The sequence below is a fragment of the Chiloscyllium plagiosum genome, unplaced genomic scaffold, assembly GCF_037043375.1.
Source record: "Chiloscyllium plagiosum isolate Xiang-an unplaced genomic scaffold, Cpla_swu_hap1 HiC_scaffold_5, whole genome shotgun sequence".
Lineage (NCBI taxonomy): Eukaryota > Metazoa > Chordata > Chondrichthyes > Orectolobiformes > Hemiscylliidae > Chiloscyllium > Chiloscyllium plagiosum.
This window is the reverse complement of record NW_028270143.1, coordinates 109613425-109628449: the sequence shown is the minus strand read 5'-3', so window position 1 is coordinate 109628449 and position 15025 is coordinate 109613425. Positions and strand designations below refer to the sequence as shown.

Here is a 15025-nt window from a genome sequence, read left to right as displayed (position 1 = left end):
GTGGTGGCAAATTCCATAGGTTGACCACCCAAGCGAAGGCAATTCCTCACCTCCGTCTTGAATGGCTGAGCCCACAGAGAGAGATTGTGACCCATGGTTCACAACGACCCAACCAGAATCTTCCTTCACCTTGCTTGTTGAGATATTAGGATTTAAATTTATTTCTGATTCCCTGCTCATTCTTCTGAATACTATTGGATTTGAGGGGTTTGTGACCACAGTTACTTAATATAAGTAGTGACAATTTGCAAATTTTTTTTAGAATCAGCAGTTTAGATAAGATACTGCTATTCACCTGAAATGTTATCACCGGTTTCAGTCACAGTTCTGCGGCATGATTGTACCTGCTTAAAAGTGCAAATGTATATATTGGATGAGGACAGGATTAGGCTGAGTAGTCCTGGACACAGGAACAAATCAGTGTACTTGAGATATTCAAAAGTTTGCCCTAGTATAATATAACTGTGTCTCAACAAAGACCTATTTTGAGGAGGGAAATAAGGGAAATCACTATGAATCATGGTCCAATGTTACAATAATGACATGCTGAATCAACGTGAGGAATTCAATATGCATTCGGATTTTGCTGACAGTCAAATCCCAACTGGGCAAGCAGGAGGCTGGAAGAATGCAGCAAGCCAGGCAGCATCTTATCTACTTTGGATTCAACATCTGCAGTTTGGTCTCTAACTAAAACTCCAACAGCAGTCAGGAAATAAAGTACATAAGGCCATGGACCATCTGTGACTACTGTTTCAACTATTGATTTTGTTGTGGTTCTGTTCGCCGGTAAGTGTTCAAAGTTTGTGCGAAGATTTGTAGCTCGGGTGCTCGTTGATTTTGGGCTGGGGCTCACTAAGTCGGTGGCTCATGCTGCTTTCATTATTGTAGAAGTTTAATTTGAGTCATGCTGCTCAACCATTTTACACGTGCATCATTTGGACTTGATCTGATGAATTATCTTAAAGCTTTATTATAAAAGTATTTTATATGCATATTTTGTTGCATATTGATTTATTGTTTGCTTGGCTCTGTTAGCACCTCTGCATATAAATCAAATGCTGTAAATTCAAGCCTCCCCTAGAATTTAAGCATTTGCCTGGCCTGACACTTGGGTGTATACAAGGAGGTTTCGTTGGGAATGCTGCCATTCAAATAAGATGCTAAGTTTTTTGCTTGTTCATGTGTGTAAAAGATTGTTGTTGTATTTGCCTTCATCTCCCCGAGGAAGGTTACCTGTCAGAGCAGATCAGCTGCCTGATGTAGAATTGGAGCTCAGTGGGATGAAAATTGGTGTTTTGTAACAGGCTGGCAATCATTCCACCACATTACCATCCAGTCAATGCAAGTATCTATTATCCCTTCTGTGGCATCATTTGAAGAGTATCAAGTTTTCTTGGTATCCTGCCAACCCTATTGCCTTAACCCAATATCGCCAAAACAAATTTACTGGATATTTATCTCATTATTATTTGAAGAATCTTCTTTAGTGAAGACTGGGGCCATGTAACAGTGTTGAAAGCAAGTTGTGCTTTAAAAGTGCTCTGAAAAGTTATATTAAATGTTAATTCCTATTCTTACTAAATTTGGGAATGTTTTAAAAACTAAGACACAAAGTTCTGAGCATTAGATTTAAATACTTGCCACCAGTCAAAGGAAATTAAGAGGTGGCCTATTTGGGAATTTTGGACATTGCCACTTTTTGTGACTTGTTGCATTACATATAACCTATATTTATTTCATAGTATGACAAACATAGAAACAAGCCATCTTTAGTCTCCATATCTGTTAACAAATCACAAGCCAAATAATGAAATAGGAATCAGGCACAAATCAATAGCAAGTTCATTTATAGGATGCAATATTACATTTGTCCAGCTGCTGTGAAACTACCAACTAACCTGGTGTCCTCACAATCCTGCTTTGTATGCTTTGTTAAAACATCAAAATACATATTTTTCAGTTCTCTGTAGGAAGAGAAGTTTGACCCATAAGCACCATGCTTGATACCACAGGTCGGGCAAAGAATGTCCAAATTCTATCCACAGTAGCAGCTTTGGGAAGTCATTGTCAGGAGCAGCGTTAGCACGCCATTTGGCATACAGACTTTCCACATGGCTGCGAAGTTTAGAGGGAACATTAGTAAGGAGACAGGTCCTCTATGATTGGTCCACAGGGTTCAATCTGATCTACACTAACTGTCCAGCCAACTGAACTAACAATATATTTCCCAGAACCTGTCCCGGTCTCTATTTATACTTTGAGTGAAGGAATTAAACAATTTAGCTAATTATCAACCCTTAGGTATTGTGACAATAATCAAAACTTTAAAGCAAATGTATTAAATTGGAGTTTAATGCGGACAAGTGTGAGGTGATTCACTTTGGTTGGAGTAACCGGAATGCAAAGTACTGGGCTAATGGTAAGATTCTTGGTAGTGTAGATGAGCAGAGATATCTCGGTCTCCGTGTACACAGATCCTTGAAAGTTGCCACCCAGGTTGACAGAGTTGTCAAGGCAGCATACAGTGTTTTAACTTATATTAACAGAGGGATCGAGTTCCGGAACCATGAGGTTATGCTACAGCTGTACAAAACTCTGGTGCGGCCGCACTTGAAGTACTGTGTACAGTTCTGGTCACCGCATTATAAGGAGGATGTGGAAGCTTTGGAAAGGGTGCAGAGGAGATTTACTAGGATGTTGCCTGGTATGGAGGGAAGGTCTTACGAGGAAAGGCTGAGGGACTTGAGGCTGTTTTCGTTAGAGAGAAGAAAGTTGAGAGGTGACTTAATAGAGACATAAGATAATCAGAGGGTTAGATAGGGTGGACAGGGAGAGCCTTCTTCCAAGAATGGGGACGGCAAGCACGAGGGGGTATAGCTTTAAATTGAGGGGTAATAGATATGGGACAGATGTCAGAGGTAGTTTCTTTACTCAGGAGAGTAGTAAAGGTATGGAATGCTTTGCCTGCAACGGTAGTAGATTCGCCAACTTTAAGTCATCATTGGACAAGCATATGGACGTACAAGGAATAGTGTAGGTTAGATAGGCTTCAGGTTAGTATGATAGGTCGGCGCAACATCGAGGGCCGAAGGGCCTGTACTGCGCTGTAATGTTCTATGTTCCAAATTGAAGTAACATTCCCAGGATTGTTTACAGAAACTATTCGCTTCTTATACTCTTAAGCAATCAAAACAGTAAATAATCACATAACAAACAACCTGAAAAGGGCACAGCGATCAAAACAAAACATTAAGGAAATTTAGCAAAATTAAAAACAGGGACAAAGAAATTAGCTATTAATCGTTATCTTAAAGAGGCACTGTAACTCAAATCAAATTGTAAAATTAAACTTATAAAGTTTAAAACTTGGTTTCGAGATAGTCATAGGTGGGGTGCCAGAAGACTGAAGGTTGGCTAACATGGAACATAATCTAGATTAGAGCGGTGCTGGAAAAGCACAGCCAGTCAAGCAGCATCCGAGAAGCATGAAAATCAAAGTTTCGGGCAAAAGCCCTTCATCAGGATAGAACAATACAGAGCAGAACAGGCACTTTGGCCCTCGCTGTTGTGCCGACCTGTAGACTAATCTAAACTCACCCCCCTGCACTATCCCATCTTTATCATCCAACATGGTGCCACTATTTAAGAAAATGTGGTAAAGAAAAGCCATGGAACTAGAGACCAGTCAGCCAGACATCGGTGGTGGGCAATTTTTTGGAGGGAATCATAAGGGACTGCATTTGCATGAAATTGGAAAGGCAAGAATTAAGGATAGTGAGCATTGCTTTATGCATGGGAGCTTCATTGAGTTTCTTGAAGAAGTAACAAAGAGGATTGATGAGGACAAAATGGCAGACATGATCTATTTGGACTTCAGCTAGGTGTTCGAAAGGTTCCTCATGGGAGACTGGAGCAAGATTAGATCTCATTAAATACAGGGAGAATTGGCCATGTGGATGCAGAACTGGCTCCAAAGTAGAAGACAGAGGGTGGTAGTGGAGGATTACATTTCAGACTGGAAGCCTGAGATCAGTGGTGTGCCACAAGGATCAGTGCTGGGTCTACTTTTCATCATTTGGATTTGAACATAGAGGTACACTTAGGAACTTTGCAGATTACACCAAAATTGGAGGTGTCGTGGTCAGGGAAGAAGGTTACCACAGTACAATGGGATCTTGATCAGATGGGCCAATGGGCTGAATAGAGGCAGATGGAGTTTAATTTAGCTAAATGCGAGGTGTTGCATTTTAGAAAAGCAAATTGCAGTAGGACTTACACACTTAATGGCAAGGTCTGAGGGAGTGTTGCTGAACAAAGACTTGGGAGTGCAAGTTCATACTTCCATGTAAGTAGAGTGGCAGGTAGGTAGGATAGTGAAGAATGCATTTGGTAATCTTTCCTTTATTGGTCAGAGCACTGAGTAGAAGAGCTGGGAGGTCATTTTGCAGCTGTACAGGACATTAGTTAGGCCACTGTTGGAATATTGCGTGCAATTCTGGTCTCCTTCCTATTGGAAAGATGTTGTGAAACTTGAAAGGGTTCAGAAAAGATTTACAAGGATGTTGCCAGGGTTGGAGGATTTGAGCAATAGGAAGAGGCTGAACAAGCTGGGGCTGTTTTCCCTGGAGCGTCGGAGGCTGAGGGGTGACCTTAGAGGTTTATAAAGTCATGAGGGGCATGGATAGGATAAATAGACAAGATCTTTTTCCTGGAGTGGGGGAGTCCAGAACGAGAGGGCATAGGTTTAGAGCGAGAAGGGAAGGATTATAAATAGTGACCCAAGGGGCAACTTTTTCCACACAAGATGGTGAGTGTATGGAATGAGCTTGCAGAGGAAGTGGAGGAGGCTGGGACAATTACAGCATTTAAAAGGCATTTGGATGGGTATATGAATAGGAAGGGTTGAGCACAATATTGGCCAAGTGCTGGCAAATGGGACTAGGTTAGGTTAAGATATCTGGTCGGTATGGACAAGTTGGACCGAAGGGTCTGTTTCTGTGCTCTACTTCTCTATGACTCCATGATTCTAAGATACCATGAGTTAAATTAGAAAAGAAAGCATACAACCTCAACAATTGGGAATGGTTCACTAACATCACAGGACAGAAAGTCCTTTAATAATGTTCCCCAATTCATCATTACCAACTCACAACTCAATTTCCTATATTCAGTTTGTTTCAGATTTAACTTCTACACACTCCACCTTTTTGGGACAGCTACATCATTTTATGGTCATTCTTCACAAACAGACCTTGAACAACAGACAGTTAATTCAGCCCCTCTCAATGCATGAAACCCAATCCAAGATAGATTTATACGCCATATTTTTATTACAGCTATCTATCATTACAGTTGTACCATAATTGCATGTGTCTCTCATCTTTTTAATGCCTTCCCTGACATGTCTGCTACTGTTTGGGACCCAATAGCCAACCCACGGTTTTCTGCCCTTTGAGGATTCTTATCCCCACCCATCCAGAATTCACAATTTTCTGAGAACATGCCTTTCCTCACTATTGCATTAACTTCCTCCATTATGAACAATGCACTCTTCCTTTGTCCTTCCTGAAAATTGAACATGAATATTTAGTTGCCATACTTGGTCATCGCGTTGCCATGTCTCCATATTATGACATGTCTATGCAGTTGGACTGGTAATTAACTACCTAATTGCAAATGCCCTGCATATTGAAACAAAATACATGCAGACTTGTCCTTTTAACCCTGTTAGTCACCTTGGCTTAAATTTTACTCTATGGCCCTAATTGTTTTTTGCCATCCACTTTTGCTTCTTAATTTTCAATCTTTTCTTTCTATCATTCATTACCCGTTTTGTCTCCTACTCAAGTTCACAATCCTCTGCCATTTATCCCTGATTTTATTGCAGCCTTCACAACACCTCCCTTTTCCCTATAACCTTTAACTCCCTTGTCAAGGTTGGTAGTTGAACACACTAAATGGACCTCTGATATTGAAATTCAAGTCCACATTAGACAGTTGAAACAAAATTCTTACCTGCTTATAGCCTGCAAACAGCTCAACATTAACAAGTCTAGGCAGTCTAACCATGGGTACCCATTACCAACAGCAATAACTTTGTCTAAATTCAGCATTGCCTTGGGAAGATCACACAAAAGTTACAGAACAATTGGTGATGAAAAAGTGCAAAATGTGGTGTAATTCGGAGACTGCTAGAGGGATCTGGTTAGCTTGGAGCAGATGAGATTTAATTTGGCTTTCAACCATGATGAAAGTAATCTCAGAACATGTGAGGCTAACCCAAGTGCCATACTCAAAATTGAAAATTCCATAATAGTACATCTGTATCCTTAAAATACAATGCTCACAAAACAAACTCAAAATGTCTGCTATTGACATAATAACGTCCAAAGACTAGAGGTTTGGTCTCATTGAGCACTTAGACAAGATAGATAATATCATGTAAAGCAGGTATATTGACAGGGAAAAAAAAATAGCTGTTAGGAGATGAGAAGGTGCAATAGCAAGGATAGCTTAAGAAAAATTGTTGATTCCTGCTATATTATTTCCATTTATGGAACTTCCAACCCCCTTTATCAAGCGATTCCATTGACATTCAAACAGGACACGACACTAAATTCAAGGAATTAACTCAGGCAAAACCGGTCCAATAAATATTTAGCATCTTGTTACAAAGATGTAATTTGACAACTGAAATGTTTTAGGAGTATAACTTAATTAAATGGAAAATAAATTTTAAAAGACCTGCTCACAAGCGGAGGTGATGGCAAAGTGGTATTGTTGCTGGATTATTACTACAGAGGTCCAAGTCAGGTTCTGGAGACCAGAGTTCAAATCCCATCATGGCAGATGGTGGAATCTGAATTAATTTTTAAAAAAATCTGGGATTAAGAGTCTAACGATGACCATGACTCAATTGTCAATTGTCAGAAAACCCCATCTGGGTCATTAAATGTCCTTGAGGGAAGAAACTGCCATCCTTACCCGATCTGGTCTACATAGGACTCCAGATTCACAGCTATGTGGTGGACTCTTAACTACTCAGGATGGGCAATAAATGTTGGCCTAGCCAGTGGCACCCTCATATCATGAATGAATTAAAGAAAGTGTTGCATTTCTCTTTTTCAAATAACAGCAAAGCCAGTTTGAATGCCTCAACTGAACCTGATTCCATCACACTCAGCAAATGTATCCCAGACTCGAGCTACTCATCAAATAAGAAAGCTTTTTCTCAAATTACTTTTGCTTCTTATGTCAATTACTTCAAATCTACACCCTCTTGCAGTTCTAAAGAAGGATCAGTGAACATAAAGCATGGACTCTGCTTTCTCATCACAGATGTTGCCAGACCTGCTGAGTTTCTCCAATAATTACTGGTTTTGTTTCAATATAACCATCCTGCTCTGGTATTTTATGTCCCAATTTTTAAAAAGCACACGGTACTGTGTGTTTTAATAATCCTCTCAACATCTGCCCTTTTGAAAAGGAAAAGGAGGGAAAGGGTGATGAGGGTGCATTGTTGGTAATATGATGAAGCAAGCACAAGGGCAAGAAATGGTTTTGGATCAGAAGACAGAATCCATATGGGTGGAGGTAAGAAATAAGGGAAAGAAAGCACTGGCAGGAATAATTGATAGGCTCTCTAACTATTGATTTACAGTGGGACAGAATAAACCAGGAGATACTGAGGGCATTATAATAAAGACAGCACATTAATCATGGGTGACTTCAATCTTCATGTAGATTGGGATAATCAGATTAGCAGAAAGAGCCAGGAGGAATAATTTAGACTGTATTCAGGTCAGCTTCCTAGAACATAATGTGCATGCAAAAACAAAAACAGTAATTGCTGAAGAGACTCAGTAGGTCTGGCAACATTTGTTGTGAAAGAAACAGTCAACATCCAATGACCCTTCTCCAGAATTAATCATTTGTTACTACAATTCTTCAGAAGGGTCTTTGTAAACCTTGTTTCTCTTTCCAGATGCAACCAAACCTGCTGAGTTTATCTAGCAATTCCTGATTTTGTTTCAGATTTCCAGCAACCGGAGACAAAGAGACTGGATGTACATTGGCTCATTGAGCTGGAAGGTTCATTTTCAGATGTTTTTTGTCACCACACTAGGTAATCATCAGTGAGCTTCTAGTGAAGCACTGGTGTTATGACCTATTTTCTATGTGTGTGTTTAGGTTTCCTACAGTTGGTGATGTCATTTCCTGTTCTTTTCCTCAAAAGGTGGCAGAAGGTGGTAAATAGGGTCCAAGTCGATGCATTTGTTGATAGAGTCCCAGTTGGAATGCCATGCTTCTTGGAATTCTCATGCACATCAACAGAATGTGGGTCATAACACCAGGGCTTCACTGGAGGCTCGCTGATGTTGCCTAGTATGGTGATGAAACTTCTGAAAACAAAGCTTCCAGCTCAGTGAGCAAGCTTACATCCAGAACCTCAACCGGAGCTAGAAATCTTAGAACTCGCTGAGACAAAGATAGTTTGGATTTGGTCATGTGAAATGACACAAGTTGAATAAATGGTGTTAGAGTGAAAGATCCCACAGGGAAACAGTGGCCATAATGAGGCAGAATCTATCTTTCAGTTTGAAAGGGGAGGAACTTGTTGGAAGCAACTGTACTAATTTTACACAAGGATAACTACAAAAAAAAGAGTGACAGCAGAATTGGCTAGAGTGGACTGGGAATGGAGTTCAGCAGCAAAGACAGATAAGGAACCATGACAGATGTTTAAGAAACTAGTTCATAGCTCACAAAAAAGACAAGTGAAAAAGAATTATAGGAAGGGGATAATCTAACAATGATTCACCAGACAAGTTGAGGAGAACATCAATTTGAAAGAAGATGCAAATACAAATGTGGTAAACCAGAGGACTGGGAAGTTTTAAAAACCAAAAAAGATACCCCAAAAAAATAATAAAGTGGAGAAAATATTTGAGGGTGAACTCAGACATAATACCAAGATGGATCACTTCTAAAGATGCGTAAAGAAGAAAAAAGCCAAAGGGAATATTGGCCCTTTCGGGAATATGGCTGGGGAAATAATAATAGGGACTGAAGAAATGGTAGAGGAGTTAAATGACTTGATTCAGTCTTTGCAGTAGAAAATTCCAAAAGCATTCCAAAATTACTGCACAATTATGAAGTAAAAGGACCACAGGCAATAAATATAATGATAATCACTCCACCTCATCTTCTCCACTTCCCGCTCCTCCGCCCTAGAGACCCGCCCCTCCAATCGCCACCAGGACAGAACCCCACCTGGTCCTCACCTACCATCCCACCAACCTCCATATACATTGCATCATCCGTCGTCATTTCCGCCACCTCCAAACAGACCCCACCACCAGGGATATATTTCCCTCCCCTATCAGCATTCCAAAAAGACCACTCCCTCCATGACTCCCTCATCAGGTCCACACCCCCCACCAACCCAACCTCCACTCCCGGCACCTTCCCCTGCAATCGCAAAAAATGCAAAACTTGCGCCCACACCTCCCCCCTTACTTCCCTCCAAGACCCCAAGGAATCCTTCCATATCCGCCACAAATTCACCTGCACCTCCACACACCATTTACTGCATCCGCTGCAACCGATGTGGCCTCCTCTACAGGCCGCCTACTTGCGGAACGTTTCAGAGAACACCTCTGAGACACCCAGACCAACCACCCAGTGGTTCAACACTTCAACTCCCCCTCCCACTCCACCAAGGACATGCAGGTCTTTGGACTCCATCGCCAGACCATAGCAACACGACGGCTGGAGGAAGAGCGCATCATCTTCCGCCTAGGAACCCTCCAACCATGAGGGATGAACTCAGATTTCTCCAGTTTCAGTTCCCCTCCCTCCCACCTTGTCTCAGTCCCAACCCTCGAACTCAGCACCACCTTCCTAACTTGCTATCTTCTTCCTGACCTCTCCGCCCCCACCCCCATCTGTCCTATCACCCTCACCTTGACCTCCTTCCACCTATTGCATTTCCAACGCCCCTCGCCCAAGTCCCTCCTCCCTAACTTTTATCTTAGCTTGCTTGGCACACTTTCCTCATTCCTGAAGAAGGGCTCATGCCCGAAACGGCAATTCTCCTACTCCTTGGATGCTGCCTGACCTGCTGCGCTTTTCCAGAAACACATTTTCAGCTCTGACCTCCAGCATCTGCAGTCCTCACTTTCTACTAAAAAGAACGTGCCAGGGAAAATAATGGGGTGAAAAACCGAAAAGTACCCGACACCTATGGGATGCATTCTTTGAAGTAGCTACAGATACAGTGAATGCATTTGTAGCAATCCTCCAAGAATCCCAAAGTCCTCGACTTGATTTCACAAGGAAAGCAGACAAAAAAAAGTAAATACAAATCAATTAGCTTAGCAAATCTTATTGGAAATAAAGTTTGAATCTATTCTGAAAAAAGTAATAACAAAGCATTTCAAAATACATAGTATGATCAAGCAGAGTCAGCATGGCTCCATGAAGGGTAAATCATGCCTGACAAACATATTAGAATTATTTGAGGTGGTAATGAGCAAGTTAGATAAAGTGGAAGCAGTGGATGAGTTAAGATTAGTATTTTTGATTTCTAGAAGGCATTTGATAAAGATATCGCACATTAACTTACTTTTCGATAAGAGCCCATAATGCTGAAGGTAGTATATTAACATGCACAGACGATTCGCTAACAAATAGTTTGCAAAAAGGGAGGTATTTTCAGAATGTCACCCTATAACTAGTGGTGTGCCACAGGGATTAAGTCATAATTACTTACAACATATCAACGACTTGAACGAGTCAGGTGAATTAACTACAGCCAAGTTTGCAGATGACACAAAAATGTGTGCAAGGGCAACTGCTGAGGATGACAGTCTGCAGAGGAAAAAAAGACAGGTGACGTGAGTGGGCCAAAACTTGGCAAATGGAATACAGCTTGGAAAATGTGAGGTTATGCACTCTGGAAAGACGAGAGAAGCCAAACTTTTATTTACGTGGAAAAGGATGGCAGAAAGCTGTAGAAAAGGGATTTGGAACTTATCTAAGAATTACAAAAGGCTGGCATCTAAGTTCAACAGGTAAGAGAGCTGGAATGCTAGCCTTTATTGCTAAAAGTGGGGAAGCTGTGTTAAATTGCACAAGGCACTAGTTCAGACCATAGATGGAATACTGTAAACACTTTTTTGAGCCTCTCACCTATGTGAATAACCTTTTATTGTCACATGCATTCAATATATACTGTTGCTGGAGGCAAACCAGAGAAGATTCAGTAGCTGCTACCACATATGGAAGGAGTTTCTGATGAAGAGAGCTTGAGTAGATTGGGCCTGTGCTCATTTGAATTAAGAATGACAGGCAATCTTATTGAAACATACAGAATTGTTGGGGGACACGACAAGGCTAATTCAGAACAATCATTTCTCCTTATGGGAGAATTTAAGATAAAAAATTGCAGCAAAATAAGGGGGTTGCACGTTTAAGACAGATGAGGAGGAATTTCTTCGTAGGATAGTAAATCCGTGGAATTCTATAACATAGCAAGCTCCCAAGGCGGAGTCAAGTTTGAGATAGACAGATTTTTAATCAGTATGGGAATGAAAGCTTAATGGGAATAGGTGGGAAAATGGAGTTGAGGATATCAGATCAACCATGATCTCACGGATTGGCAAATAGTGCTCCTTAATTTTACAGCCTTCGCTAGTCCAGCGATCTGCATCAACTTACATACATTTACATTCAAACCTCTCTGCTCCTTCAACTACTTTAGAATAGTGTTATTTCTTTTATGTTGTCTCTTCTTCATGGCATCAAATTAAAGGCAAGCAAGAAAACCTCCTGTTGCTCACCATACACAGTCTTCCCTCGACTGATGAAATCAGTACGCTTCCATGTTGAAAAATATTTGAAGTACTGAACATGACACGGGCACAGAATATACAGTAAGTGGGGGATTTCAAAGTCCTCCACAAACAGTGGTTCAGCAGCATCACTGTGGAGATCATCAAGTCATATAGGTAATTGCTAATAGACTGGGGACTTCAGGTGGTGGAAGAACCAAAAAAAGGGAAAAAGATACTTGACCTCATTATTGCCAGTTTACCAGCTGCAGATACATTGGTAATGTCAGCAAGAGTGACCACTGCACAGTTTTTGTGGAGATGAGCTCCGATGTGAGACATTTTGAACAGATCCATCAACTCAAGACTGGGCATCCATGAGGTGCTGTGGACCATCAGCAATAGGAGGATCATATTCCAGAGTCCACAATCTCATGGTCCACATAAGATTACCATTACCAGTGAGCCAAGAAGCAACTCTAATTTGAAGAGTGCAGGAAGGTATGCCAACAGCAGCACAAGACAATAACTAAAAATGAGGTGAAGGTACAAGACAGGATGACGTGCACGCCAAACAGCATAAGCAGGTGGTGAAAGGGCAGAGTGCTTAACCAACAGCTCAGATCCAAGCTCTGCAGTCCTGTTGTGAATAGTAGAGGACAATTTAATAACTCACTGGCACAGACAGCTCCATAAATATCCCCCCACCCCCTCCCACCATCCTCAATGACGAAAGAGCTCAACATTAGTGCAAAAGACAAAAGCAAAAGCAGTCAGAAACATCTTCAGCCAAAAATGTCAAGTGGATGATCCATGTCAGCCTTCTCAAGAGGTCCCCAATACAAACACCAGTCTTCAGCCAAGTGAATTCACTGCACAGGATATCAAGAAATGGTTGGATTCACTGCAGACAGCAAAATATGGTGAAAGGGAGGACTGCAGATGCCAGAGATCAGAGTAAATTAGAGTGGTGCTAGAAATGCACACCAGGTCAGGCAGCATCTGAGAAGTAGGAAAAAATTGACGTTTCGGGCAAAAGTTCATCATCAACAAATTATGGGCCCTGACAAAGTTCCAGCAATAGTACTGAAGTCCACCCATTCCACCAACTTATTTGTTCTTACACAGTCCACCTCAATTGACAATACTTCCAAGTTTCATAACATGTATAAATTTTGAAACTGTGTTCGATACATCTGGACACCAAGGCTGAATTCATTAACATACTTCACTAAAATAAAAGATCACAACACTGATTCCTCGAGGGGTCGAGAGTATGTTGCTGGGAAAGCACAGCAAGTCAGGCAGCATCTGAGGAGCAGGGGTGAAAAAAAACAAGAAAAAAAAAAATCACGTATAGGGCATAAGCCCTTCATCAGTAATGAGGCTTGTTGACCGGGGATGAGAGATAAATGGGAGGGGATGGGGTTGGGGAGAGGTAGTTGGGAAAATGATAGGTGGATGAAGGTGAGGGAGAATGTGGCAGGTCAGAGGGTGGAGTGATGGACAGGTCTGGAGGGCGGTACAGAGTTGGAGGCTTGGGGCTGGGATAGTGTGGGGAGAGGGGAAATGAGGAAGCTGTTGAAATCCATATTTATCCCGAGAGATTGCAGGGTACAAGGCAGAATAGGAGGCGTTCTTCCTCCAGGCGTCAGTTTGGCGGTGGAGGCGGCCTAGGACCAGCATGTCCTTATCAAAAAGTGGAGGGGAGAGTTGAAGTGTTCAGCCACGGAGCGGTGGGGTTGGTGAGTGCGGGTATCCCAGAGATGTTCTCTGAAACTATTTGCAAGAAGGCGTCCTGTCTCCCCGATGTCATCTACTGCATCCATTGCACCCAGTGTGGTCTCCTCTAATCGGGGAGACAGGACACCTTCTTGCGAATTGTCTCAGAGAATATCTCTGGGATACCCGCACTCACCAATCCCATCGCCCCGTGGCTGAACACTTCAACTCTCCCATCCCACTGTCAAGGACATGCTGGTCCTAGGCCACCTCCACCACCAAACTGACACCTGGAGGAAGAACACCTCATATTCCGCCTTGTACCCAATCTCACAGGATAAATGTGGATTTCAACAGCTTCCTCATTTCCCCCCACCCCATCCCAGTCCCAAGCCTCCAACTCAGCATCACCCTCCGGATCTGTCCATCACTCCCCCATCTGTGGCTGAGCACTTCAACTATCCCTCCCACTCCATCAAGGACTTGCAGGTCCTGGGCCGCCTCCATCACCAAACCGTTATCACCTGACACCTGGAGGAAGAACGCCTCATATTCCACCTTGGGACCCTGCAACCACACGGGATAAATGTGGATTTCAACAGCTTCCTCATCATCCCACTCTCAAGCCTCCAACTCAGCACTGACCACCGGACCTGTCCTCACTCCCCCATCTGACCTATCAAAGTCTCCATCAATTTCATCCACCTATCGGTTTTTCAGCTACCTTCCCCCCACCCCATCCCCTCCCATTCTCTCTCAGCCCCAGCCCATTCCTGACCAAGGGCTTATGCCTGAAATGTTGATTCTGCTGCTCCTCGGATGCTGCCTGATCTGCTGTGCTTTCCTAGCAACACACTATCGACTCGGATCTCCAGCATCTGTAGTCCTCAGTTTCTCCCTCCTGATTCCTCCAATACAAACCTTCCTACAGTCTAAATATACATGCATTAGCATTCTATTTTGAATCACTTTTGAAGTCAATTTTGCATCAATCTTGCTACTGCACTTTATTGCATGGCCTTCAACTTTGTTGGTAAGCCTGCTGTATTGAATAGCTTTTGTGATGTACATGTATGTCACATCTACACCACCTTCTTCAGGTCTTTCTTAAAAAAAGTCTCCCAGTTTGTCAACAACAGTTTTCCTTCATTAATCTGCACTTGTCCATGTGACTATTAATTGTATCCTGAATTATTACTTCGAGTAGCTACCCCATCACCAAAATTAAAGCAACTGGTCTGTAAGTTGTTGATTAATAAGGGTGTTATAATAGGAATGTCCAGCCTCTGGCACTACCAGACTCTAATGAACATTAAAGAATGGTGAATAATGCATTCACAATTTTCACCATCACTTTCCTCAGTATCCTAGTCTATCTCTCATCAGTCCCAGTGCTTATAAACTTTAGAAGTACAAACACACTATCCTATCGGAGAGAATTACTGCAAATGCTGTAATCTGTGCTG

At 42.1% G+C, this 15025-nt stretch overlaps 1 protein-coding gene across 7 annotated transcripts in view; it reads right to left on the bottom strand.

Annotated features, from left to right (window-relative positions):
* lmbr1 (limb development membrane protein 1) overlaps positions 1-15025 on the bottom strand; it is a 268615-nt gene that overhangs the window by 200941 nt on the left and 52649 nt on the right. For 2 of the 7 annotated variants that reach the window (XM_043690709.2, XM_043690710.2), the window contains exon 1: positions 10778-10875. The exons of 4 other annotated variants lie outside the window; for them this stretch is intronic. The gene's annotated coding sequence lies outside the window, so the exon portion shown is untranslated. Of the gene's footprint in view, positions 1-10777; positions 10876-15025 lie in introns of those variants that run through there. One more of the 7 variants, XM_087987562.1, reaches the window with a different exon arrangement.